Below are 24,795 nucleotides of genomic sequence, written 5' to 3'. Positions count from 1 at the left end.
GAATAGGTCTCTAATATTTGCTCCTTTTCCAGCCCAGAATTCCAGTTGCCGGCATTCTCCCTCTTCGTGCAGACCTTGTAAAGTAAGAGAGAATAGGCATAAGTATTGTGACATAATGTGTAATAACAGCCCATAATGCAATAAATATCGATATAAAAGCATGACGCAAAATGGACGTATCACGCCCGACCACCTCCTCTCTCCCTGCCTACCCGCCCTTCCCGAGTCATTTGGACGACGCCACACACCTCCCCGCCTCTCTCTCCCCCTTTGTGCTCACTTTCCCCTCCTCTGCTTCCTCTCCGCGACGCGCCCGAACACAACGCAGCACGCCTTCGTGCACTACCGCGTTTACCAGCCACCCGACGCCCTGCTGTCGTGTCTATAGTCTCCGCTTCGACTCCTTGGAGCTCCAAGCTGAAGCAAGCGACCGCGGGAGCTCTGCAACACCGCCATCGCCATCATCCTCTCCCTCAGGCACCGGAGATCGCCGTCGCCATTCGTCGCGTTCGGGTCCTCCCCAAGCCCAACGAGCTACCCTGCCGCCTCCCTGTGAGCGTCCGCTTTGATTCCCCCTCTCCCCCGGCCTCTCTGCATTCCCTAGCTGCCATCCCGCCATGGTTGAAGCTCCCTGAGGGTTCTGTCAAGAGTCGGTTGTGTCCATGTATAGATAAACCAAACATTTGTTGCCGGAGAAAATGATCGAATGAGAATCTGGCATCCGTTGCCTGAAACATACTCTGTTTTATCTTCCCAAATGATAACGCCCACACGTGTGGCATATTTGCACATCGCTCACACGCCTTGATCCACCTTGATTCTGTTTTGCATGGATCTTAAAGGAATCTGAGTGCCATGTAGGCATAGCGTGTTGTGTGGGCATTAGAGCGCTCGCCCACACGACCCGCATCACGCGGTTTGTCTGCTGCGCTGTGTGGGCGAACCGGTTCCCGCCCACCCAGTCACCAACCAGTCCACGCGCGTGTGACCTCTTCGCCCACACGATGCTCATACAGTGCTAGATGGCAACTGGAGCTGTGTGTATGCGGCAACTAGGTAAACACACATGGCAACTATGATTCGTTGGTAGATGGCAATTGCAGCTGCGTGTATGTGGCAACTAGGTAAACACACATGGCAACTATGATTAACCATACATGGCAACTAGGTAAGCACGCATGGCAACTATGGTTTGATTTGCATTTGGAACTAGCAACTATAGTTAACCAAAACAGAGAGAGTTGCCATGCTTTTACAACTAAATTTGCCACCCCGGATGGCAACTAAATCGTCACCCCGCGGGTAACTAACACAGCTGCGCCAGACGTGTGGGAATTTTTGCTTCGTACCACACGCGTAGAGTGGAATGAGCAGTACTTGCTAGGCGTGTGGCACGAAGTAGTTGCGCCCACACGTGTGTGCAATTATAATATTCGCCCACACATGGCCCATGTGGTCTGCCTCCTGCTTACAGCACACATGATGTGTGGGCGGATTTCTAGTTTGCCACATGTGTGAGCATTATCAGCGTCCTTTTATCTCCTTTGTTCTTTCTCGTTTCAGTCACAAGGAGAGGAAGCAGGCCAGCGGCTAACATATTACACCTTACATGAGGGTCGTCCCACACGTCGGCTGGCAGACGCCTTAACAACTATAGATCTGGCATGATCCATTGCAACAAATGTAGTGTTTCAACAGTGGCTGGCTAGGGAAGGGCTTCAGGTGCATCATGGCATTCTTCCTATGAATAATCTGCAAGACAGCTCGATATCTGCTTGGAATGACATCATATCTATGCAGGACAGTACTGATTCCAGTGCTACCATCTCTGATTCATATGTACTTGTCCCGATTAATGTCACGAATCATCTGTGGCCACACGAGGGAGCTAGCTCTTCTGCTCCAGCATCTGCAACAGAGCTGGTTGTCCAAAGCAATCAGCTAGAAGTGGCTCTGAACAGTTCAGACAGAGGTATGCAACTCATCATGGTTTCTCATGGTAATTTCATACCTACAATGACTTTGAATGAGTGCATTCCTATGCTTCGTTTCAACACTTATCTGAAAGCTACAATCATGCCCATCATCACCTCATTTGGTCCCTGGAGCTCTGAATATGGTTTCAAGAATGTCAATGTGGAGTTCAAGTTTACTATAACTGAAAATGAGGGTGTACTGACCATTGATTCGGCTACACAGTCTACTCAGCATATGGAAAACTCTAATGTGATCGTTGAGGATCACTCTGTGGTGAATAACTGGGAGCTCAATTCTGAACCTAGACCTCTATCTGCATCAGTGGCACCCAATCTGCTGTTAACCAATGAGCCTGCTGATCAAATCGATACTGAAGTAGTTAACACTTCTCAAGATGTGAATGTTGCAGATCATGTAGCACCATTGGTGACAGCTCCAGCATTTGGCATGGTTCCTGACCCGCATTTGATCATTAGCAGGAATAGGAAAACTGTTGTGCCTGAGAGCTCAATCACACTCTGTAGAAGTGCACGATCCAATAAATTTGATGGCTTCCGCATCCCACCGATGTCTGGCAGCAAGCCCAAAAGCTCCAAGGCGAAGCCTCGTATTGTGCCTTCAGCACAGTCCTCTGTCAGAATCACTGAGATCTCAGAAGAACATGTACCACCCCCTACGCCCATCCCGGTCATCCAGCAGGTTGGGACTGTTCTCTGCGCAATTCCACCTGAAGAACTATCTGAAGGCGAGCTCCTGGCTTCTCAGGAGGAGGGGATTCTTCTTCCTCTGCTTAATTATCTGCATCCCCTTTTTTTAATGCCCCTTTTGTTTAATTGGAACGTTCTTTGTTGGAATGTCCGAGGTTTAAATTCTGGCGACAAACAATTAGCTCTCTCGAACGCCATTAAGTCTAGTGGTTGCGCGGTTATTTGCTTGCAGGAGACTAAAAAAATCTTCCTTTGATTTATCTTTTGTTAAGTCTTGCTGCTGATAACCCACAAGTATAGGGGATCGCAACATTCAAGGGTAGAGTGTTCAACCCAAATTTATTGATTCAACACAAGGGGAGCCAAAGAATATTCTCAAGTATTAGCAGCTGAGTTGTCAATTCAACCACACCTGGAAACTTAATATCTGCAGCAAAGTATTTAGTAGCAAAGTAATATGATAGTAGTGGTAACGGTAGCAAAAGATAACGATAGCAAAAGTAATATTTTTGCTGTTTTGTAGTGATGATAGCAATAGCAACGGAAAAGTAAATAAGCGAAGAACAATATATGGAAATCTCGTAAGCAATGGATCGATGATAGAGAATTATGCCGGATGTGGTTCATCATGTAACAGTCATAACCTAGGGTGACACAGAACTAGCTCCAATTCATCAATATAATGTAGGCATGTATTTCGAATATAGTCATACGTGCTTATGGAAAAGAACTTGCATGGCATCTTTTGTCCTACCCTCCCATGGCAGCGGGGTCCTAGTGGAAACTAAGGGATATTAAGGCCTCCTTTTAATAGAGTACCGGACCAAAGCATTAACACATAGTGAATACATGAACTCCTCAAACTACGGTCATCACCGGGAGTGGTCCCGATCATTGTCACTTCAGGGTTGCCGGATCATAACACATAGTAGGTGACTATAGACTTGCAAGATAGGATCAAGAACACTCATATATTGATGAAAACATAATAGGTTCAGATCTGAAATCATGGCACTCGGGCCCTAGTGACAAGCATTAAGCATAGCAAAGTCATAGTAACATCAATCTCAGAACATAGTGGATACTAGGGATCAAACCCTAACAAAACTAACTCGATTACATGATAAATCTCATTCAACCCATCACCGTCTAGCAAGCCTACGATGGGATTACTCATGCACGACGGTGAGCATCATGAAATTGGTGACGGAGGATGGTTGATGATGACGATGGCGATGGATTCCCCTCTCCGGAGCCCCGAACGGACTCCAGATCAGCCCTCCCGAGAGAGTTTAGGGCTTGGCGGCGGCTCTGTATCATAAAACGCGATTGTCGGTGTCAAAACCGGCGGATCTCGGGTAGGGGGTCCCGAACTGTGCATCTAAGGCGGATGGTAACAGGAGGCAGGGGACACAATGTTTTACCCAGGTTCGGGCCCTCTTGATGGAGGTAAAACCCTACATCCTGCTTGATTACTCTTGATAATATGAGTAGTACAAGAGTTGATCTACCATGAGATCGGAGAGGCTAAACCCTAGAAGCTAGCCTATGGTATGATTGTATGTTGTCCTACGGACTAAAACCCTCCGGTTTATATAGACACCGGAGGAGGCTAGGGTTACACAAGGTCGGTTACAAAGGAGGAGTGAGGGAGTCCTGGATTAGGGGGTGTTCGGGTAGCCGGACTTTACCTTCAGCCGGACTCCAGGACTATGAAGATACAAGATTGAAGACTTCGTCCCATGTCCGGATGGGACTTTCCTTGGCGTGGAAGGCAAGCTTGGCGATGCGGATATTCAAGATCTCCTACCATTGTAACCGACTCTGTGTAACCCTAACCCTATCCGATGTCTATATAAACCGGAGGGTTGTAGTCCGTAGGACATAAACTCCATATACAACAATCATACCATAGGCTAGCTTCTAGGGTTTAGCCTCTTTGTTCTCGTGGTAGATCTACTCTTGTACTACCCATATCATCAATATTAATCAAGCAGGAGTAGGGTATTACCTCCATCGAGAGGGCCCGAACCTGGGTAAAAACATCGTGTCCCTTGTCTCCTGTTACCATCCGGCCTTGACGCACAGTCCGGGACCCCCCACCCGAGATCCGCCGGTTTTGACACCGACAAGGATATATACATATCCATATTTCCTAGCTTGCCTTCCACTCCAAATAGAGTCCCATCTGGACATGGGACGAAGTCTTCAATCTCGTATCTTCATAGTCCAACAGTCCGGCCAAAGGATATAATCCGGCTGTCTGGAGACCCCCTAATCCAGGACTCCCTTAGTAGCCCCTGAACCAGGCTTCAATGACGATGAGTCCAGCGTGCAGTGTTGTCTTCGGCATTGCAAGGCGGGTTCCTCCTCCGAATACACCACGAAAGAGTTTGAATACAAGGATAGTGTCCGACCCTGCAAAATAAGTTCCACATACCACCGTAGAGAGAATAATGTTTCCACAAATCTAATCTGCTGACACGTTTTGGCTGCATGACATCACGCCACGGCCCGGTAATTATTTGAACCATTTTTCTTTAACCAGCCCCGCACATAACGCGAGGCGGTTTCTTGACACGTCTTGTCAAAGCAGAGATCGTGTTCCCCTTATCGTGGGATTCTCATTAATATGGACGTGGGTAACCCAACCGTGCCTAGGACTCCTAGATTTTAGGCAAGTCCCAAACGGCCATGAGGAGGACGCTTGATATTCACACTCTTTATAAAGGGACAAGGCTTTTACTTTTTTCCCTCCCGTGCTCAATCGAATCCTTCCCCTGCCTCGAGTTCTAACACCCAAAGCCAAGGTCAGGTGCTTTAGACCTTCAATCATGTCCGGATCCAGCCTTCAAGGCCGGTGGATGTCTTCCTCCGTCATGGAGGACATCAAGAAGTTGAGGGAGGCCAGATATCTGACTGCCGAAATTTCGCATAGGCTGCCCGCCCGAGGGCAGGTCGTCCCTACTCCCGAACCCAACGAGAGCGTTGTGTTCGTCTCCCACTTCCTCCGAGGACTAGGCCTCGCTCTGGATCCCTTTGTCAGGGGTCTTATGTTCTATTACGGGATGGATTTTTATGATCTGGCCCCGAACTCCCTTCTTCACATCTCGTCATTTATTGTCGTTTGTGAGGCTTTCCTCCGCATTACCCCTCACTTCAGCTTGTGGCTCAAGACCTTCGATGTGAAGCCGAAGATGGTCAAGGGATAGTACACAGCGTGCGGAGGTGCTTTAATAAGCAAGATTGCTGATGCTCCATGGCCAAAGGGTTCCTTTCCAGAGGTGTCCAGATTGTGGCAACGGGAGTGGTTTTACGTCATAGCTCCCCGAAGTGCCAAGTGGGCAGCTGCCCACACCTTTCACTCGGGCCCTCCACCACAACTGATGTCATGGATCAGCAGAGGACTGAGCTAGGGTCCAGCCAAGGACGTGCCAATACTGCAGAGCCGTATCTGAGATCTCTTCGAGGGAGATTTCAGTCTGGTTATGGTAATGCAAGTCATGCTGGTTCGTCGAGTCCAGCCTTGCAAACGCCAACCCCTCCACATGTGGGAATTCAACCCGGAAGGACCGCTCACTATTCAGAATTTCCTCGGCATGACGCACGAGGAGATGTACAAATCGTTCTTCGGACCCCAAATAGAGTGTCTGGACACTACCGAGAACGTGGGACTGGGCAGCAACCGCATCGCTGCCCAAGTAAGTAATCCCATGGCCGAACACAATGTCCTTTTATTTATCATGACATAATTCTGAAGAATCGCTCTTTGACCAGGACTGGATAACAAAGGCAAAGATGATCCGGTTTTCGGCCCCCCTTCCTGAAGGCTTGGACAATCCGGTGCTGGAAAAGATGCTCGACCCAGCACCTTGTCCGGTGCCCTCAAAGGAAGATGAAGGGGGAATAAAGAGGGCGAAAGCGGGCCTCCATCGCTACCGATTCCAACCGAGGGAATGAGCGCCTCCGCGAGGGAGGATAAACAAGGGGAAGAATCTAACATTCTCTCTCCCCGGGGAAGGAAGAGGACTACCTCCGAAGATTCGGAAATCAAGGTTTCCAAACGGGAGAAGAAATCTCCGCCAGAGGGTCATGGATCGGAGGGTGTTCTTGCCGCACAATGTCCGCGCGAGGATCAGCCCTCTAACAAGTTGTAAGTAATCAAAAGGTACTTAGTAGTGAAGATATCCTACCTTACTTCTGAGGAAAATAACCGAAGTATTTATCTTGCAGTTCGGATCTTAGCACTTCTCAGCTGAGCTCGTCTTCGGGGGATCTTCTTCCGGAGATGATGGAGAGCGAAACGCCTCCCCCTACTACACCGCCTTACGAAGCGAGAAACCCTGAGGTGTCGTCGCGGAGGGCTTCTCCTGATCCGGCAAGGCCAGCAGATAATCCTATGGCCACCCGAAGTCCTCAGTATCCGGCTCTCGAAGAGAGCAATCAAAAGAGTCCGGCACCGTCTGGTGCGCGGTCGGATGTACGGAGGGATCTGCTGGAGAAAGCGACTATCTCAGAAGAGCACCGCACATTGATGGGTACGGTGATTGAAAGGATTTCGTCCGCCGAAAGCGGGCTGCATGAAGCCTTTATGAGTCCACTGACGGGTTTTGAGGTACGTGAAATGATGTACATTTTTGAAAGTACCACACATTTTTAGATGTGCCCTGTGTAGATAGTAGCCCCTGAGACTCTGGTTGTCGTCGAAAATGGTGGCAAACAGAGGATCATAGTCCCAGGTAATAACCAGACTGCCTTTTTGTGCAGGTGGTGGAAGCTCCGGTGGCTAGCCGGACTAATGGGTATGCCGAACTAAAGCGACAGCTGGATGCGGCAGATGCCGACATCGTGCTTGTCAACAAGCGGCTTGACGAGGCACAGGGTGAGTGGCCTTTTTGGTGATCGTCACATAATAAGAGCAACATGATGCCAATATCTTTAATATGTTGTGACTGCAGATGGAGCGGCCACCGTGGAGACCCTTTGGGCAGAGCTTGCCCGAGCCAAGGAGCAAGCCAGGAGTAGCAATGCGGCCGCTTTACAGGCGACCGAAGAGTTAAGGGCCGAACGGGCCGCACATTGCAAGAGCAAAGAAAAAATTGCCAAGATGGCCGTGGAGTTAAGAGATGCTGCTGACCGTTACCGGCTTCTTGAAGAGGAAAACCGGGCGAAAGCGACGGACCTAGAGAAGGCCCGGGTGGCTGCCAAGGAAGCCCGCTCCAAAATTAGAGCGATGAAGGAGGAGCTGAATCAGGCTGCAGATATCGTGTTCGGGAAACCTTTCTTGTTGCGGACTAAGTTCGAAGATCCGAAGTATGCTCCTCTGGACCGGCTATGGAGTTCTGCGGACGCGTACATGGATTTGGATGCCAGCGCTGCTGATGCCGCCGAGTACTTCAAGGATCAGAAAGGTTCCGAAGTGGAGAAGCCGTTCTGGTCACAGTTTCACACTCCAATCCGTCCGCTGCTGCTGAATGAGCGATCGACCGGTTGGGCCGAGATCCATAGATTATCCGGACTGGCCATGAGGTCCGTTGTGGATCATTTGTGGCCAGGAGGGCTAAGGCCGAATAACTACTTTAGCTTAGTGCAACAATTCCTTGGCGCTGTGCCACGCATCGATGCTGTGAAGAGGTCAGCATGCATAGAAGGCTCGCGGATGGCCCTTGCCCGTGTCAAAACATACTGGGCGGAGATGGATGCCACCACTATTGCGGCACAGGGTTCGGCCATAGGCCGAGTGGCTGCCGAGCACTACTTTGAAGAAGTTCTTGAAGGCGCTCGTTCAATAGAGGCTCAGTGCTCGAAGAATATTATGTTTGAGTGACATGTATTCCCATTGTAAAAACAATGTTTTATTGAATTTATCAAGGCTGTATTTATACTTTTGCCCAAAAGTGCTATGATGCCTCCTGTGCGACCGTTTATGTATATATGTATATAACCTGAAAGATTGCAGTCGTCAGCTTCAACCCCCACGCATATAATGCGGGGGTGTTCGCAGAAGACGCATGTTCACACTTGATCCAACGTCTTGGTCCATTAAGAAGGTGATAGCGCAGTGAACTAGGCAACCGGACTATAATGCTTTAACACTTTCACTTAGCCAGAGGAGTTTGACAGTGGGGCTACTATATAGCCCCTGGTGGCTCCGCACTCATCCGAATTTGGGGTGCGTACATGCCTGGCCGGGAAACAGCCCTTTGTTGAAGCGGAGGAATCCCGAAGATTCCGCTAGGTCATCGAGTGGTTGACCAGTCTCATGCTATATCATGACAGTCAGTTTTCGGCTTTCTCTACTAAGGTGCTCGTCCGGATGAACCAGGGCACAATCGCAGTAGTTCTCCTGGTGCCGCCTTAGCCGATAGAGCGGAACGTAAGGCAGCAAAACACAGGAGCCGGGCAAACCCAACATTTGAGCAAAGACATGATTCGGAGCTGATGCATATAAGGCCAAACTCGCGACGCCGAACACTCCCTAAGGTATTCGGTCTTTATGGTGTAAACCGGGCCTAAACAGTGCCCTTTGTAGTAAGCCCGTGGTGTCCAGGTACGTGCAATATTCTGACGTGGCCACATGCCAATACGTCAGCATCCTTCTCAATTTTACTGAGAATCCGAGGGATGTGTGTCAACAAGAGATAGTAAAAAAGGGTTTACGCAGGGTCTTAATCTAAAAAGAATCCTTGGAACGGGCCCCTGCTGCACGTCTGTGCTTGTGTCTCCATTGTGCCGTATTCTGGATGGGTGTAGCATGATGGTCATCTGAAAAAGAGATGAACTTAATTGAGAAGTTGCCATGCAAAAGGTAAGTTATACTAAATAAACAATATATAGTTCAAAATGAGTAAAGTTGAGCCTGGTTGCCACTTGTGCGCGTGCGTTGAGCCCCTTGTATTGTAATAGGGGTATAGCCATCAAACCTGTATCAATTACATATAGCTGTACCGGACTCGTCCAACCGTGTCCGTGGTCTTAACGACCTGTCAGATGCTTTAGTTGGTGAGGCCGTTTAGTGTACGACTACCAAGGCAGCCGCGCGGTCTTCCGCGCGCAAGGTGCGCTCAATATTTCCATTTACTGTAATGATGCCATGTGGACCGGGCATCTTAAGCATGAGGGAAGCGTAATGCGGTATTGCGTTAAAGCGAGCGAAAGCTTTGCGTTTGAGTAGTGCTTGATAGCCACTTTGGAACGGAGCGATGTGGAAGGTTAAATTTTCGCTGTAGAAGTTATCGGGGAAGCCGAATATAACCTCTAGTAGCAGGGAGCCTGTGCAATGGGCCTTTGGGCCCGGCGTTACTCCTTTAAAGGTAGTATTGCTGCGGCTCATTTTTGTTGGGTCTATCCCCATTTTGCGAATTGTGTCCTGATATATCAGGTTTAAACTGCTGCAGCCGTCCAGCAGGACTCGTGTGAAGTGGTATCCGTCAATTATTGGATCTAATACCAAGGCAGCCCATCCTGCGCGCCGGATACTTGCCGAGTAATCCCGATGGTCGAAGGTGATCGGTTGGGACGACCAGTGGCAGAACTCCGCGGTGATAGGCCCTGGGGCATGTTTCTCTAGGGGCACCGCTTTGTTTCTCCCCTTTATCACGTGTAACACGTTGACTGTTTTGACTTCTTGTGACGCCCCGAGACCGACGCTCCAGGCGGCTTTCTTGTTTTCGTTTTTGTCATGTGTTTCGATTGCTTTGTTGCTTTCATGATGGCATCATGTGCATTGCATCATGTCATCATGTCATAAGTCTTTTGCATCTCAACTAAATAATTTGTGTGGATCTTCGATCCATTTAAATCGTGGGAAGAGTGACTTCTCTTTATAACATACCCTCCCAATATTAGGGAGCTATATTAAATATTCCATTTTTGGAATCACCCATAAACACACTTGCATATTCCCCATGCCTTTTCTAGTTCAAGCTTGACTTCAAAACCTTGCCAAAAATTCTCTTCCCTTTTACAGAGGTTCCTCCAAAAATCGGAACATTTTTGGACTCTTTAATACCTTGAACTCATTCAAACCATTTGAATTAAATTCAAATGGATTTGAATTTAGATCTCTCAATCATGGCCTTCTCTATTTTCGCGGAAGAAAGACATTTTTGTGAGTCCGGGAGAATTATCCGCATGTCCAACTTCTTCCCCTTAAACATCCTTCCTTTTTCTTCTCTCCCTTTTCTTTCTTTGTTTTTTTCCTGTTATTGCAATAGTTTTAGACGAGTGAGAGAGAGCAGTCAGCCAGGCCGGCCCATCTTCTCCCGCAGCCCACTAGACCGGCCCACCTCCTCGTTAACCTAGCGCCAGGGGGACTTTCTCTCGATCCCCCACTTGCTCCATCTCATTCCCGTGCCCGCCGCCACACAAGCACGACAGCGCTGTCACTCCTCTTCCCGATCCCCATGCCCACGCTCCTCCCTCAACTGCATCGGCCACCGGAGCCGTCGCTCGGCCGCATGCCTGCCCTGCTCGCGCCGCCAGTTTTTCCCTACAGGAGCTCCCGCTGGACCCTGCCATCTTCTGCCGTAGCTCACCGTAGCTCCTCTGCTCCGCCCATTCTCTGCCCCGCCTCCATCGCCGGACCGCCCCGACCCCGTCGTCATCCATGCGACCAAGCCCAGGCCGCGCCCCGCCTTTCTCCGCCTCGCCTTGCCGTCGTCCGCGCTAAGTCCCTCTGGCTTCCGCCCTCGCTCTCAAGTCCCCACGCCGCCGACCATGGCTAGCGCCTCCATGTGCAGTGGGCGTGCTCGTCTCTGTCGAGCAGGACGCGCCCATGTTGACCTCCGGGGGAGCCCGGGTGAGCACCATCTCCAGCGTCTGCCCTCCTCGCTCGATCGCTCGTGCGGGTCACACCACGGTCTCTCCGGCTTGACTCCCGCGACCCCTGCCTCCGCGCCCGAGCTGCTCAGCCCTGCTTCGCCTTGCCACCGCGAGCACCGGATGCTCCGGTGAGCCTGCACCAGCCAGCAACCTTCTCCTGCCCTTGCCCCAGGCATCTACCACTCCGGCGAGCACCCCATCTGCGAAACATGCCACCGTTGGAGGCGACCAGTTCATCGTGTCCCTTTTGAATGCTATCAACCGAGGCCTTTTGTGTTGTTCTGGATCTCGCCAAGGCCTTCTTGTTCTTGGTTTTCGGCAAGTAGCATAAGGACCGAGGACTCGGAGCAACCGGTCTTTCAAGTTTCTCAGAGACCACGTGGACGCCAAGTGCCACGACGTCTACGACCCTTCAAGTTTGACTACGGTTGCTGTGTACCACTACCGTCGCAAGAACCGAGACCGTCAAGTCCGAAGACCCCAAGTACCACGACTACCCTCGAGGACATTGGTTTCGTCAAGTTCGACTACATCATGTGTACAACTACCGCTGCAGTGATTTTCGACAAGATGTCGTGTACCTCTACTTCCACTAACGTTGCCGATGACCGATAGCACCGCTACTTCCCACTACGACCCGTGTACTACTACTTCCACTACGACCGTCCCGAGAACGTCTACTACCCCTACACCGCATTGAACTCGAACCGCTCCGATAACGCACGCTTCGAAGGTATAACCCCGAGACGTCCGCCGTGAACGAATGCATGTGTGATGTATGAGATGCTCGTGCTTGCACCGTGCTCGATTTGTCGGTGCACGTTGCCCTCTTTTACCTTGTCACCGTCATGTGGGAACCCGGTAACCGGGAGCACCCCACCTTCTATTGCATGTCACGCTCCCGTCGCACTTTCTTTGCACCGGGATCTCAATCGAGTTACCGAAACCGGAACGTTGCCGTGGCACCGTTTCGTTATCGTTGTCGTGGCTCCCCTTTTCATCTCCGCCACGTTGACAAATGCTTCTTAATATGCCCTTGCCAATTTTTCTTAAAATTGCATAAAACTTGCACATGTCATTCGCATCATGATAATAACATTTAAATGTTAAAATTGTTGTTGCACCAAATTGATAATTGCATATGGGGATTTACCGGATTTGTTGTTTGTTATTTCCGGCCTCATTTAAACTTGCCTAAATGTTTAGTTTTCTTATGCTTCCCCTTTTGCCATGCTAACAACATTTAATATTGTTGAGTACCTAAACGAGAGAGAACTAATTAAGTCATGTGGTGTTTCGTCAATATGCAACTCGTGGCATATTGAGATCCATTTAATTTGTAGGATTGTTTGTGCATTTTGCCATGCCATGCATTTTTAAACCGGACATGCATCATACTTGATTGTGCATCATGCCATGTTATGTGATGGTTGTTTACTATGTTGTTTGCTCCTTTCCGGTGTTGCTTCTTCGGGCTGGTTCCGATAACGTCGTGTTGTGAGGATTCGTTCGACTACGTCCGTTTATCTTCTTCATGGACTCGTTCTTCTTCCTTGCGGGGTTTCAGGCAAGATGACCATACCCTCGAAATCACTTCTATCTTTGCTTGCTAGTTGCTCGCTCTTTTGCTATGCCTATGCTGCGATACCTACCACTTGCTTATCACGCCTCCCATATTGTTGAACCAAGCCTCTAACCCACCTTGTCCTAGCAAACCGTTGTTTGGCTATGTTACCGCTTTGCTCAGCCCCTCTTATAGCGTTGTTAGTTGCAGGTGAAGATTGAAGTTTATTCCTTGTTGGAACATGGAGTTGTTGTTCCCTGTTGGAACATGTTTACTTATTGGGATATCACAATATATCTTATTTAATCAATGCATCTATATACTTGGTAAAGGGTGGAAGGCTCGGCCTTATGCCTGGTGTTTTGTTCCACTCTTGCCGCCCTAGTTTCCGTCATATCGGTGTTATGTTCCCGGATTTTGCGTTCCTTACGCGGTTGGGTTATAATGGGAACCCCTTGACAGTTCGCTTTGAATAAAACTCCTCCAGCAAGGCCCAACCTTGGTTTTACCATTCGCCACCTAGCCTTTTTTTCCCCTTGGGTTAGGCCAGCCCAAGGGTCATCTTTATTTTTAACCCCCCGGGCCAGTGCTTGTCTAAGTGTTGGTCCGAAATGGGCAGCCTGCGGGGCCACCTCGGGGAAACTTGAGGGCTAGTTTTACTCGTAGCTTGACCTATCCGGTGTTGCCTTGAGAACGAGATATGTGCAGCTCCCATCAGGATGTCGGCACATCGGGTGGCTTTGCTGGACCTGTTTTACCATTGTCGAGGATGTCTTGTAGAACCGGGATACCGAGTCTGATCGGAATGTCTCGGGAGGAGGTCTATTCCTTCGTTGACCATGAGAGCTTGTCATGGGCTAAGTTGGGACTCCCCTGCAGGGATTTCAACTTTCGAAAGTCGTGCCCGCGGTTATGGGCAGATGGTAATTTGTTAATGTCCGGTTGTAGATAACTTGAACCTTAACTTAATTAAAATACATCAACCGTGTGTGTAACCGTGATGGTCTCTTTCCGGTGGAGTCCGGGAAGTGAACACGGTGTTGGAGTTATGCTTGACGTAGGTTGTTCTAGGATCACTTCTTGATCATAGATTTTCGACTGTGCTTTTGCCTTCTCTTCTCGCTCTCATTTGCGTATGTTAGCCACCATATATGCTAGTCGCTTGCTGCAGCTCCACCTCATATCTTTTACCTTACCCATAAGCTTAAATAGTCTTGATCGCGAGGGTGCGAGATTGCTGAGTCCCTGTGGCTCACAGATACTTCCAAAACCAGTTTGCAGGTGTCGTTGAGTCCGTGCAGATGACGCAACCAAGCTCAGGAGGAGCTCGATGAAGATCTTGCCCTTTGTGTTGTTTCGTTCTAGTTGATCAGTAGTGGAGCCCAGTTGGGGTCGATCGGGGACCCTGTCGCATTTGGGCTTCTTCTTTTATTTTGGTTCCATAGTCGGACCTTGATTGTATTTGGATGATGTAATGCTTTATTCATGTATTGTGTGAAGTGGCGATTGTAAGCCAACTATGTATCTCTTTCCCTTATGTGTTACATGGGTTGTGTGAAGATTACCTCACTTGCGACATTGCTTTCAATGCGGTTATGCCTCTAAGTCGTGCTTCGACACGTCGGAGATATAGCCGCATCGAGGGCGTTACAAGTTGGTAATCAGAGCCTTCCCCGACCTTAGGAGCCCCCACTGATTGATCGTTTTTAGCAGCCGAGTTGTGTCTAGAAAAATGTTTTGAGTCATTTAGGATTATATATATCAGAGAGTTTAGGAATTCTTTTTACTTCCCAGTCTCCTCATCGCTTTGGTAAGGCATCCTGACGTAGAGTTTTGACTCTTCTCTTCTCAAATTTCACTAATTTTTTTTAGGATCACGCGGGTATCTTGGAATCGTTCCGATGGTTTTATGACGAGAACATTGTCTTGGTGCCTCCTGTCAGGGGTTTTGTGGAAGTGTCCCGTGGAGTTGAGCTCTGAGGTGTTGTCGTCATAATTTTATCGTTGCAGTTCTGGAATACCTGAGTTTAGTTCGCCGACATTGAAAATCTCTTTTATGCAGTTGTTAGTGAGATAACCTCGACGCCACCCAGTACTGGGGCGGGAGTTCGGGAGTATTGCCATAACTTGTATAACAGATGCTTTTCAAAGGTTGAGGTATATGATTTCCGAAGGTTTCTCAGTTATGTGTTGAAGGATGGATACAGCTGGATGTAGGATTTTTTAGTTTTGGGTGAGATATTATGCTTCCCCTGTATCCCCAACACCTGATTGCATAACCGAAAAGTTTCGGGAGTTTATTAGTGGGAATTCAAGTAGCCCTTAGGATATCTTTCCGACAGATGTATGGTATGAAATTGGGGTTCGACATCTAGTGGTCTGCCTATTCACGGTTGGTTTTACAGTGGTCTCGTTGTGTCTTAAAGAGTCCTTGGCTATGCCGACTCGGGGACGCTTCGTATGTCATGTGCACTGCCTTGTACATGATGGTACTGTATGATCGAGCCCGTGGAGGCCCCACCACGAAAACTTCGGACGAAATCTCTATCATATGTTTGTTCCGGCTTATTCTGCAAGCCAATCCTTTGTTTTTTTTGTTTTGAGTTGTGGTATTCGAGTTGCTTCGAAGTCAAATGTTGATTCCATACCTTCCCCAAATGGTGTTCTCATACTCCGATGTGAATACTAATCCTTCTCGATAATCGAGATTGTTATGCCAATCTTGTTCTACCGGTGTGTCTCTCTTCAAGTGGATCCGATCACTTCAACATTCGCAAGATCAATTATCAGTTCTTCTCAATGTTGTTTGTTTCATCCATCTCCAAATTGCCTTTGTTTTTTTCCCGCCCACCCACCCTTTTTCCTGAAGGACTCGGATTTCTTTATCAAGTATCCATCTTATTGATGCGAAGTCTCTTCTTTCTTTTCTTTCAATATTCTTATCCGGTGATTATCAGGAAGATTCTAACGGAGCTTCAAGTTCGTCACTCTTCACTCGTTTTCTTCTCCGGCGGATTCAAATTAAGATTTGGTGTTGATCATCTCCTTTTTCCTCGTTTCAAATGCTTTCTCATGCCGGTGCACCTCTTAATCATCCACTTCTCGATTGTTCCGGAGTGCTCAAGATATCTCGAAGATTCGTGCTTCCACTCTGCATTCGTTCAAGATCTTTCGAGGTTGTTATCTCATTCAAGTCATTTTATTCAACCGGTGCTTTCTCTCTTTTAAATCGTTATATCAGTGTTTTCTTTTGAGTGGGCCCATAACCCACAGGTCTTTTCCTAGGATCTTACCTGACTCTTCTCTTTTCCCGGCATTACTCTCAAATTCTTTTCCAAGTTTGACGTAAGAATGAATTTTTCATCAGTCAAATGCTTTTCTCCAAGATCTTTCAAATTCTTTTCATCGTTGGTTCAACTTTTCCATTCATCTTTATTCCGGAGTATCTCAACAATTTGGTGGTGTTTCTCGTCGTAATTCTCAGATTTCGATGACCGAAGAAGAGTTTTCCTCAAAATCTTAACCATTCTCTCAGAGATGCGTAGTTCAAACTTGTTGCCATCCTCTCATAATTGTTTTCAATTGTGGGAATTCTTTTCACCTATCCGGTGCAAATTCAGGAGTCTTTTCAGTTTGATTCTCCGGAGGCCTCATCTCATTATTATTCATTTCAGCTGGCAGCTCTCATTCTCCAAATCTTACCGGTGCATCATTCAAATATTCTTTAATCAATTCATGATCTCTCCGTTCCCTTGTATCTAAATCCTCTCAAGTATCTTCATGCTTTTTATAATTCTTCCCGGTGATTCATCCCTTTACTTCGTTCATTTTCAATTCTTACGGTGGTTTGTTCAAGAGTTCCTCTTCCTTCGTTTATCATATCAATTTATTCGATGTTCCAATCCTACCGGCGGTTCGTCGAAGACATTCTCAAGTTTATGTTATATCTCTCTTAATCTTTTCTATGAGAATAAGTTGTATGCAATCCGTTTGATCGTCATCAATTTAATTAGTGAAGGAGGAGCATAACATAATTCTTATTCTTGATTCACCCAGATGATTAATTCCTTATTCCGGAGGTTCATCAAATTCCTGATTTCAATTGTTCATCTTCTCTTTTCCCGGAGTTCCAATCTTTTTCAACTATTTCACCACGGAGATTCATCTAAATCGGTACAAGGATTCACCTTGTGTTTTCAAACTCTTTTTTCCTTCCGTTTGATCATCCTTTTGTTACCGGAGTTCTTCATGGATGTTCTACATGATGGTTCATCAAGGGAATAATCCCTTCTCCAAGTTTTCATTGAGATTCTTTTTTAAGGACCTCAATCATTCTTCTACTTGCAATCCGGAGTGCAATTCTTTCTACCGTATCATTGGAGGTGGTACTATGTCATTCTTGATAATTTGAGTTCATGTTTCATGATTCACATGTTGTTAAGAATGAGGTATTTTAAATCCACCAATCTCTTCATTCGAGTTAACTTGGGTTATTTTTTCACCTAAAGTTTTCCCTGAGGATTGTTGCTATTTATGGTGCTTATAAATGATCCAAGTTCTTCATTTATCCTACCGGTGATAAGTTTCTCGTCTCCTCATTAATATCAATCCAATCTATTGTTTCCGTTAGTGGCAGAATTTCACCTCATAGTTTTGAGATGTTCTTCATAAGCCCACTACAAGCTTACTCTTTTCGTTGTTGGTTTTCCAACAACTCCGTTATAACCCTCTTGGAAGGGTGCCTTCCAAGATCATTTGTGGCAGAAGTTGTCATTTTCTTCTCAATTCTTTCTTTTCCAACGATCCAACTTCTATTTTTTCGTTCCGGAGGCATTGTAATGTTGCTCTTTTCACTCATCATCTCGGATTGTGAAGATCATGTTCTTTCCTTTGCTTATACATTCAACCGGAGTGTTGTGTCATCTGCTCAAGTTCTTTTCGTCTTATAAAGTCTTGTATCTTGTTTCAATCGGAGTGCTTGCATCTACTTCTTGTCCATTGCAACCTTTTCTTATGTCTTTCAACCAACAAGGCTCCCGTAATGTTCCTCCTTTCTAACGGAGTGTTTTCAACCTCGTTCATCTTCGTTCTATTCTTTCTTTCAGTTTGTTCAACCTCTCAAGGTTCTTTGGTTTCTCTCGTTTGTCAAAGAAGCAACTTAGTTTTATCTCTTCTCTTTCTCTTCCGTTTTCCCTCCGGCGCCATTCTAGATCTCGGGACGAGATCCTCTCGTAGTGGTGGAGTGTTGTGACGCCCCGAGACCGACACTCCAGGCGGCTTGCTTGTTTTCGTTTTTGTCATGTGTTTCGATTGCTTTGTTGCTTTCATCATGGCATCATGTGCATTGCATCATGTCATCATGTCATAAGTCTTTTGCATCTCAACTAAATAATTTGTGTGGATCTTCGATCCATTTAAATCGAGGGAAGAGTGACTTCTCTTTATAACATACCCTCCCAATATTAGGGAGCTATATTAAATATTCCATTTTTGGAATCACCCATAAACACACTTGCATATTCCCCATGCCTTTTCTAGTTCAAGCTTGACTTCAAAACCTTGCCAAAAATTCTCTTCCCTTTTACGGAGGTTCCTCCAAAAATCCGAACATTTTTGGACTCTTTAATACCTTGAACTCATTCAAACCATTTGAATTAAATTCAAATGGATTTGAATTTAGATCTCTCAATCATGGCCTTCTCTATTTTCGCGGAAGAAAGACATTTTTGTGAGTCCAGGAGAATTATCCGCATGTCCAACTTCTTCCCCTTAAACATCCTTCTTTTTCTTCTCTCCCTTTTCTTTCTTTGTTTTTTTCCTGTTATTGCAATAGTTTTAGACGAGTGAGAGAGAGCAGTCAGCCAGGCCGGCCCATCTTCTCCCGCAGCCCACTAGACCGGCCCACCTCCTCGTTAACCTAGCGCCAGGGGGCCTTTCTCTCGATCCCCCACTTGCTCCATCTCATTCCCGTGCCCGCCGCCACACACGCACGACAGCGCTGTCACTCCTCTTCCCGATCCCCATGCCCACGCTCCTCCCTCAACTGCATCGGCCACCGGAGCCGTCGCTCGGCCGCATGCCTGCCCTGCTCGCGCCGCCAGTTTTTCCCTACAGGAGCTCCCGCTGGACCCTGCCATCTTCTGCCGTAGCTCACCGAAGCTCCTCTGCTCCGCCCATTCTCTGCCCCGCCTCCATCGCCGGACCGCCCCGACCCCGTCGTCATCAATGCGACCAAGCCCAGGCCGCGCCCCGCCTTTCTCCGCCTCGCCTTGCCGTCGTCCGCGCTAAGTCCCTCTGGCTTCCGCCCTCGCTCTCAAGTCCCCACGCCGCCGACCATGGCTAGCGCCTCCATGTGCAGTGGGCGTGCTCGTCTCTGTCGAGCAGGACGCGCCCACGTTGACCTCCGGGGGAGCCCGGGTGAGCACCATCTCCAGCGTCTGCCCTCCTCGCTCGATCGCTCGTGCGGGTCGCACCACGGTCTCTCCGGCTTGACTCCCGCGACCCCTGCCTCCGCGCCCGAGCTGCTCAGCCCTGCTTCGCCTTGCCACCGCGAGCACCGGATGCTCCGGTGAGCCCGCACCAGCCAGCAACCTTCTCCTGCCCTTGCCCCAGGCATCTACCACTCCGGCGAGCACCCCATCTGCGAAACATGCCACCGTTGGAGGCGACCAGTTCATCGTGTCCCTTTTGAATGCTATCAACCGAGGCCTTTTGTGTTGTTCTGGATCTCTCCAAGGCCTTCTTGTTCTTGGTTTTCGGCAAGTAGCATAAGGACCGAGGACTCGGAGCAACCGGTCTTTCAAGTTTCTCAGAGACCACGTGGACGCCAAGTGCCACGACGTCTACGACCCTTCAAGTTTAACTACGGTTGCTGTGTACCACTACCGTCGCAAGAACCGAGACCGTCAAGTCCGAAGACCCCAAGTACCACGACTACCCTCGAGGACATTGGTTTCGTCAAGTTCGACTACATCATGTGTACAACTACCGCTGCAGTGATTTTCGACAAGATGTCGTGTACCTCTACTTCCACTAACGTTGCCGATGACCGATAGCACCGCTACTTCCCACTACGACCCGTGTACTACTACTTCCACTACGACCGTCCCGAGAACGTCTACTACCCCTACACCGCACTGAACTCGAACCGCTCCGATAACGCACGCTTCGAAGGTATAACCCCGAGACGACCGCCGTGAACGAATGCATGTGTGATGTATGAGATGCTCGTGCTTGCACCGTGCTCGATTTGTCGGTGCACGTTGCCCTCTTTTACCTTGTCACCGTCATGTGGGAACCCGGTAACCGGGAGCACCCCACCTTCTATTGCATGTCACGCTCCCGTCGCACTTTCTTTGCACCGGGATCTCAATCGAGTTACCGAAACCGGAACGTTGCCGTGGCACCGTTTCGTTATCGTTGTCGTGGCTCCCCTTTTCATTTCCGCCACGTTGACAAATGCTTTTTAATATGCCCTTGCCAATTTTTCTTAAAATTGCATAAAACTTGCATATGTCATTCGCATCATGATAATAACATTTAAATGTTAAAATTGTTGTTGCACCAAATTGATAATTACATATGGGGATTTACCGGATTTGTTGTTTGTTATTTCCGGCCTCATTTAAACTTGCCTAAATGTTTAGTTTTCTTATGCTTTCCCTTTTGCCATGCTAACAACATTTAATATTGTTGAGTACCTAAACGAGAGAGAACTAATTAAGTCATGTGGTGTTTCGTCAATATGCAACTCGTGGCATATTGAGCTCCATTTAATTTGTAGGATTGTTTGTGCATTTTGCCATGCCATGCATTTTTAAACCGGACATGCATCATACTTGATTGTGCATCATGCCATGTTATGTGATGGTTGTTTACTATGTTGTTTGCTCCTTTCCGGTGTTGCTTCTTCGGGTTGGTTCCGATAACGTCGTGTTGTAGGATTCGTTCGACTACGTCCGTTTATCTTCTTCATGAACTCGTTCTTCTTCCTTGCGGGGTTTCAGGCAAGATGACCATACCCTCGAAATCACTTCTATCTTTGCTTGCTAGTTGCTCGCTGTTTTGCTATGCCTATGCTGCGATACCTACCACTTGCTTATCATGCCTCCCATATTGTTGAACCAAGCCTCTAACCCACCTTGTCCTAGCAAACCGTTGTTTGGCTATGTTACCGCTTTGCTCAGCCCCTCTTATAGCGTTGTTAGTTGCAGGTGAAGATTGAAGTTTGTTCCTTGTTGGAACATGGAGTTGTTGTTCCCTGTTGGAACATGTTTACTTATTGGGATATCACAATATATCTTATTTAATCAATGCATCTATATACTTGGTAAAGGGTAGAAGGCTCGGCCTTATGCCTGGTGTTTTGTTCCACTCTTGTCGCCCTAGTTTCCGTCATATCGGTGTTATGTTCCCGGATTTTGCGTTCCTTACGCGGTTGGGTTATAATGGGAACCCCTTGACAGTTCGCTTTGAATAAAACTCCTCCAGCAAGGCCCAACCTTGGTTTTACCATTCGCCACCTAGCCTTTTTTCCCCTTGGGTTAGGCCAGCCCAAGGGTCATCTTTATTTTTAACCCCCCGGGCCAGTGCTTGTCTAAGTGTTGGTCCGAAATGGGCAGCCTGCGGGGCCACCTCGGGGAAACTTGAGGGCTGGTTTTACTCGTAGCTTGACCTATCCGGTGTTGCCTTGAGAACGAGATATGTGCAGCTCCCATCAGGATGTCGGCACATCGGGTGGCTTTGCTGGACCTGTTTTACCATTGTCGAGGATGTCTTGTAGAACCGGGATACCGAGTCTGATCGGGATGTCTCGGGAGGAGGTCTATTCCTTCGTTGACCGTGAGAGCTTGTCATGGGCTAAGTTGGGACTCCCCTGCAGGGATTTGAACTTTCGAAAGCCGTGCCCGCGGTTATGGGTAGATGGGAATTTGTTAATGTCTGGTTGTAGATAACTTGAACCTTAACTTAATTAAAATACATCAACCGCGTGTGTAACCGTGATGGTCTCTTTCCGGCGGAGTCCGGGAAGTGAACACGGTGTTGGAGTTATGCTTGACGTAGGTTGTTCTAGGATCACTTCTTGATCATAGATTTTCGACCGTGCTTTTGCCTTCTCTTCTCCCTCTCATTTGCGTATGTTAGCCACCATATATGCTAGTCGCTTGCTGCAGCTCCACCTCATATCTTTTACCTTACCCATAAGCTTAAATAGTCTTGATCACGAGGGTGCGAGATTGCTGAGTCCCTTTGGCTCACAGATACTTCCAAAACCAGTTTGCAGGTGCCGTTGAGTCCGTGCAGATGACGCAACCAAGCTCAGGAGGAGCTCGATGAAGATCTTGCCCTTTGTGTTGTTTCGTTCTAGTTGATCAGTAGTGGAGCCCAGTTGGGGTCGATCGGGGACCCTGTCGCATTTGGGGTTCTTCTTTTATTTTGGTTCCGTAGTCGGACCTTGATTGTATTTGGATGATGTAATGCTTTACTTTATTCATGTATTGTGTGAAGTGGCGATTGTAAGCCAACTATGTATCTCTTTCCCTTATGTGTTACATGGGTTGTGTGAAGATTACCTCACTTGTGACATTGCTTTCAATGCGGTTATGCCTCTAAGTCGTGCTTCGACACGTGGGAGATATAGCCGCATCGAGGGCGTTACACTTCTGGTGGGAATTTCTTCTGTTCCCCAGTGCTTTGCTTGCGAGGCTCGTCCTCGTCTTTGCTTGGTGTATCCTGCCCCTTGTGTTCGGCGTTGAGCTTGCCGGACTGCTTGAAGACCCAACATTCTCTATGGGTATGATTTGCAGGTTTATCGGGGGTGCTATGGATCTGGCATATTTGGTCCAGAATCTTGTTTAGGCTGGACAGTTTGTCTCTGTTGCCTTTGGAGGGCAGCTTTTGCTGACCTGGCCGAGAGCTTCTGAATCCGGCGTTTACCGCTGTGCTCTTCGGGCTGTCTTATTTATTCCGGCGCTTGTTTTTGCTGCGCCGTGGTTTCCCGTTTTCGTCCTTGACTTCGGATGTACTTGGGTCGCTGGTGCTGCATCGGGCTAACCAGCTATCCTCGCCCGCACAAAAGCGGGTCATGAGGCCTGTTAATGCCTCCATTGTTCTCGGCTTTTCTTGGCCGAGGTGTCTGGCAAGCCATTCGCCTCGAACGCTATGCTTGAAAGCTGCTAAGGCTTCGGCATCCGGACAGTCGACTATTTGGTTCTTTTTAGTGAGAAACCTTTTCCAAAGCTTTCGGGCTGGCTCTTCGGGCTGTTGAGTTATATGATTTAAATCGTCTGCATCCGGTGGTCGGACATAGGTCGCTTGAAAATTTGCCTGAAAGGCATCTTCGAGCTCTTCCCAGCTTCCAATGGAGTTTTCGGGGAGGCTTTTAAGCCAGTGCCGAGCTGGCCCTTTGAGCTTGAGGGGTAAGTACTTGATGGCGTGGAGATCGTCTCCTTGAGCTATATGGATATGGAGGATGTAGTCCTCAATCCAGACCCCAGGGTCTGTCGTTCCATCGTACGCCTCTATGTTTATGGGTTTGAATCCCTCTGGAAATTCATGGTCCAGCACCTCATCGGTGAAACATAGGGGGTGTGCGGCACCCCTGTATTTGGGTGTACTGTGGTGTTCGGATGTTTGTTGTGTTGCATTGCATGCTGGAGTGCGCTTGCGTGGCCCGTATATTTTTTTCTCAGCGATGAATCCTTCTCTTCTATTTTTTTCTCCCCGAACACGAATATATGGAGTCAAGGTTGAGGTCGGTGGAGCTCCAGGGGGCCCATAAGGTAGGGGGGCGTGCCCACACCCTCGTGGCTAGGGTGTGGGCCCCCTGGCCTTGATTCTTTACCAATATTTTTTATTATTTCCAAAAATACTCTCCGTGGAGTTTCAGGTCATTACGAGAACTTTTGTTTCTGCACATAAATAGCACCATGGCAATTCCGCTGAAAACAGCGTCAGTCCGGGTTAGTTCCATTCAAATCATGCAAGTTAGAGTCTGAAACAAGGGCAAAAGTGTTTGGAAAAGTAGATACGACAGAGACGTATCAACTCCCCCAAGCTTAAACCTTTGCTTGTCCTCAAGCAATTTAGTTGACAAACTGAAAGTGATAAAAAAAACTTCTACAAAATCCGTTTGCTCTTGTTGTTGTAAATATGTAAAGCCAACATTCAAGTTTTCAGCAAAGATTATGAACTAACCATATTCACAATAACTCTTAGGTCTCATGTTTACTCATATCAATGGCATAATCAACTAGCGAGCAATAATAATAAATCTCGGATGACAACACTTTCTCAAAACAATCATAATATGATATAACAAGATGGTATCTCGCTAGCCCTTTCTGAGATCGCAAAACATAAATGCGGAGCACCTTTAAAGATCAAGGACTGACCAAACATTGTAATTCATGGTAAAAGAGATCCAGTCAAGTCATACTCAACGTAAACTAACAATAATGAATGCAAATGACAACAGTGCTCTCCAGCTGGTGCTTTTTAATAAGAGGGTGATGACTCAACATAAAAGTAAATAGATAGGCCCTTCGCAGAGGGAAGCAGGGATTTGTAGAGGTGCCAGAGATCGGTTTTGAAATAGAGATGAATAATATTTTGAGCGGTATACTTTCATTGTCAACATAACAACCAAGAGATGGCGATATCTTCCATGCTACACACACTATAGGCAGTTCCCAAACAGAATGGTAAAGTTTATACTCCCCCTCC

This window comes from Triticum dicoccoides, chromosome 7A (assembly GCF_002162155.2).
Source record: "Triticum dicoccoides isolate Atlit2015 ecotype Zavitan chromosome 7A, WEW_v2.0, whole genome shotgun sequence".
NCBI classification, from domain to species: domain Eukaryota; kingdom Viridiplantae; phylum Streptophyta; class Magnoliopsida; order Poales; family Poaceae; genus Triticum; species Triticum dicoccoides.
This window is presented reverse-complemented; position numbering follows the sequence as displayed.